Source organism: Notolepis coatsorum (assembly GCF_963971535.1).
Source record: "Notolepis coatsorum genome assembly, chromosome: 3".
Taxonomy (NCBI): Eukaryota; Metazoa; Chordata; class Actinopteri; order Aulopiformes; family Paralepididae; genus Notolepis; species Notolepis coatsorum.
The window spans coordinates 174,982,134-174,987,133 of NC_140167.1; positions in this window are offsets into that span (position 1 = coordinate 174,982,134).

The following is a 5,000-nucleotide window of genomic DNA, read 5'->3' on the forward strand; positions in this document are numbered from 1 at the left end:
TGCGTGTTTATCTTTCTCTGTCCCCTACAGACTTCCCCCAACCTCCCTCTCCCTTTCTTCCCTTTCAGTCTCTCTCTCTCTCCCCCCCCTCTCTCTCTACCTCCCTCCCTCCCTCTCTCTCTATCTATCTCTCTCTCTACCTCCCTCCCTCTCTCTCTCTCTCTCTCTCTCTCTCTCTCTCTCTCTCTCTCTCTCTCTCTCTCTCTCTCCCCCCTCTCTCTACCTCTCTCTCTCTCTCTCTCTCTCTCTCTCTCTCTCTCTCTCTCTCTCTCTCTCTCTCTCTCTCTCTCTCTCTCTCTCTGTGAGCGATCACCTGGTTGAAAACGGCACAATAACAACCGTGCTGGGAGGTAAACTTAAGGTATAGCTTAAGAGAAGTACTCCATGTACGAGCAGATAGATTTACAGTATGTGTGTAGAGAGAGCGAGAGAGAGCGAGAGAGAGATTGTGCTGAACTCATCAGTGATGATCAGTGGTGCTACTAAACAGGAAACACTGTGGGTAGATTGGGCTTATCCTCACTCAATCTCTCCATCTGTCTATGTCTGTCTGTCTGTCTGTCTGTCTGTCTCTCCCTTTCTCTCTCTTGCCTCACCACAATCTTCCTGGCAGTCAAAAACGTCTTGTGTTCTTTCTGTGTGTGTGGTTGTTGACGTCCTGTGTAGCTACTCCAGGGAGAGGGACTTTGCTTAGATACCAGCTCATTTGCATGCAGTCAAATAAATAACAGATGCATAAATGATGTTGTTGTGTCGCGCACATATCCTGTGCTATTGTCTCTCACAATCTTTCACACATACACACGTAAATGCAACAAACACACACCCTTAACTATGGATGGGCAAAACTTTTTACAATTCGATAGTCATTGGGAACTATTCGAATACTGATTGAACCCCCCCCCCCCCCACGTTACCATATGATATTGTTTTTACGTAATAGCAAGCATGACATAATCAAACAAGCAAGCTAGCTGGCCGCTGTCATTGCTAACAACTAGATATTTGCGAGTCACAGCAGGCTAACATTACTTCCAAGAACAAAAGCATTAATTCAGAAAGTTACATCGTTGATGCTTGAAATGCCTGAGTACTATTTTGTTTTTTACCAAATAGCGAATGTAAGATGATCCAACAAGCAAGCGAGCTGGCTGTTGTCATTGCTAACAGCTAACGCTAGCGGACCAGGCTAGCGTATTTCCTGGAACAAAAGCATTCATTCTGAACGTTACATCACTGATGCTTGAAATGTGTACGCTTACACAACATGGCAAATGTACAAAATGTTGCAAATGTAACATCTCTGCTCTCTCTTTCTTCTTTCTTTCTGTTCTCCCAGCTGTTAACAGACTGTTATGCTACCTGGCTAGCTAGTGAGCTGTACCCAGCATGCCATTCAGCGGTGTAAAGGTTAATAGAATCCCCCCTCAATCTGGGCGGCTAAGTGGCACAGTGGGCAAGGCGCTCGCCACTAACGCAGGAGATGCTGGGTTCGAGCCCAGCTCTCGCCGTTGCTTCCGGCTTGGCTGGTTGTTCATACTAATACAATTGGCAGTATTAGGGGGTGGGAAAGCCGGTGGGTGGGGATTGGACGTTGTGGACAGCGACTCCTACAGGTCGGTTGGTGCGCCTGTACAGCAGAATCAGGAAGCAACAGGGGCAGCGTGAGCCTCCCACGTGTTACTCCTCACCACTGAGAGATCGCGCTGTACAGGTGAAAAGATGCAACAGAATCAGGAAGCAACAGGGGCAGCGTGAGCCTCCCACGCGTTACTCCTCGCCACTGAGAGATCGCGCTGTACAGGTGAAAAGATGCGACAGCTGCCTCCTCGTGTACCGGAGGGGACACGTGATGCAAGGCTTGGTCCACATTGCAGCCGACCAGTGGGAGGCATGGTCTAACAACGTTAGAGATAGGGGAGGGTAGAATTGGATAATACGAAATTGGGATGGGAGAGAAAATAGAAAATGGGGAGAAAAAGTAGATAAAAAAAAAGAATCCCCCTCAATCAAGGAAACTATAAAAGAAGGAAGGGTCATTACATCAGAATACCAGTTCTAGTGAAGCCTGTATTCAAATAAAAAATATACAAGCTATCTGAGGAAACATACATATATACAATATATGAAACGTTAGCTAGTTAATAACGCAACAAATTGCTGATGATTCTGACATCCGAGGTAATAACCTGTTTAAGTGACAGGTCATAAACGAGGAGATGGCTGATCCCATTCAACTCAATGTCGGACAAACTGAACGTTTTCACACTTGGCACCAAAGTGCGATCACGTGCTACATGGTGACCTGTGACCCTTCCTCCTTTTATAGTTACCTTGCTCTCAATACACACACACACACACACACACACACACACACACACACACACACACACACACACACACACACACACACACACACAACACAGTGTAGTTGCCAGAAAAAACAGGGGAAAATATATTCTTTGAGACAAAACGATATTCGCATAAACTATAAAAAAAAATTATAATTTAACGACTATTTGAATATTCGAAAATCAATCCCTACCCTTAACCCAACCCTATAACCATGAGAAGACCAACACTGAAAAACCATTCCTTTACCTTGTGGGGTCCAGCCAATGTCCCCACAAAAATAATCTTGTTTTCATCACACATGGCGACATCTGGTCCCCACAACGGAAGGAAAACAAGGACACACATACATACACACACACACACATACACACACACACACACACACGCACACACACACACACACATACACACACACACACACACACACACACACACACACACACACACACACACACACATACACACACATACACACACATCTGTGAGCTCCTGATCAGCAGCTGTGATGAGGTGTGTGTTCTCAGAGAGATGCAGCACCAGTAGCAGAATGACACTGGGAGACAGAGAGCCCTCAGAGACTCTCATCTCACACACACACACACACACACACACACACAGTCACACACACACACACACACACACACACACACACACACACACACACACACACACACACACACACACACACACACACGTACACACACACACACACACTCACACACACACACACACACACACACACACACACACACACACACACACACACACACACACACACAATCACAGCCAAATACATTGTTGTTATTGTTGCCTCGTAGCCAGGCGTACTTTAGGCTGCGTTCACACTGCCGGTTTTAGTGCTCAATCCTGGTTTATTGCTCAGAACCACTCACAGTCCTGAACTGACCCGCATGTGCAAATGAACAATAAAGAAGATGGACGGAAAGAATTGTGACAAATATCAATCTAGAGTGATGTAAAAGTCGCATGAAAGTCACATGAATGGTAAATGGTAAATGGCTGCATTTTATATAGCGCTTTTATCCAAAAAAACGCTTTAGGATTTCTTCCTCACATTTTTACCCATTCACTCACACATTCACACACCGATGGCGGAGGCGACCATGCAAGGTGCCAACCTGCTCATCGGGAGCAATTAGGGGTTAAGTGTCTTGCTCATATGAGCAAAGAAATCAGAGTTGGGGCCACTTTTACCTGTAGTGTGAACGCAGCCAAAGTCAGGGGGTGTCGTTCACTGTGGGCTTGTGATGCGCACTGAGACATGGATTGTCTTGACACAGAGCCAAAAATGCTTTGAATTTATTGCAGTGAAGGTTAATTTAGGGTCTAGTGATTCAATTGTTGTGGTGGTGTAAAGACCTACTCAGCTGACTCTGTCGCTATTATATTATATTATAATATTAGGGCTGTCAGTTTATCGCGTTAATTAGATTAATTAACACTATGGGTGCCATGGGTTAAATTCATTATATACCATAGGTTGCCGGCTCTATTTGTCTATGGAGAAGTACCCCTTCTTTGCATGGCTATAACTTTTTAAATTCTATTGCTACATTGCCATTATTAGGGCCCATTCAAAGTCCTATATGTATTGTTCATTGTGTAGCAAACGTTAAACTTTTTCATTCACATATTCATACTAAAATATGGTCTAAAGTATAAGTATGTTTTTATCGTTTTCTGTAGCTTTCTCCAGAACGTGATCTATAGCCCCAAATGCATTATATTGATGATGAAATACAGTTTGATGGCAATCGGGGCGATATAAAAAATTTCAATTGGACGTACTTCTAGAATGATCTACGTATGATCTGATGATGACCGGATGGGCGGCGGATCGTTTATAATTCCGTGGGCAGCGTTATATCATTCATCTAGTGTGGGTCATATGTTCATCATAACAGTTTATATGGAATACGTTCAAAAATAACGCTGGATCTTACCGGATCTTCCTCGCGCCGTTGGACGATCAGCGTGGTGTAGACCGTTTCGATTATGGGATGTTTATCCTGATGAACCATTTCCAGCTTGTATAATACTATATACGTCCAAATCATGTTGTTTATCGAGTTATTGGCAATGGATCGCTATTATATTGTGACGAGCCAGAGTCCCGGGACATGTACCGAGTGCCCGGAAGTAATATGGCCGACCAGCACAACCTCCATAGCACTTCCTGTTTGGCGATTGCGCCGATCGGCCACCAGATGGCGCTCCTGAACCGCCAGAGAGATCAGTGGGTCCTCCTGGTGGATCTCAGGCCAGCGGAGGGGAAATATGAATCTGATCACAGATTTTTGAAATATTGATATTAAAGCGTAATACAGCGTAATACTGTACAGCGTCCTTCGGCAACTTGAGCATGGCCGGGAATGACGCTGTAAAGCGTTTCCCGGCAGTCAAAGTGTTAATTACACAGCAAATTATCGCGTTATGAAAATTAACTCAAAATGTATTACAAAAATAAATAAATAAAAAATCTTTAATAGATTTTTATTTTTTATCTCATTCATTCCATAAGAACACATTTACAGATTTTATTTTTTATATGGTCCATTTGCATGTTCTTGGTATCTGATTCTAGGGACATCTATGGATCTCGGGGAATGTATTCCCAGTGTCAG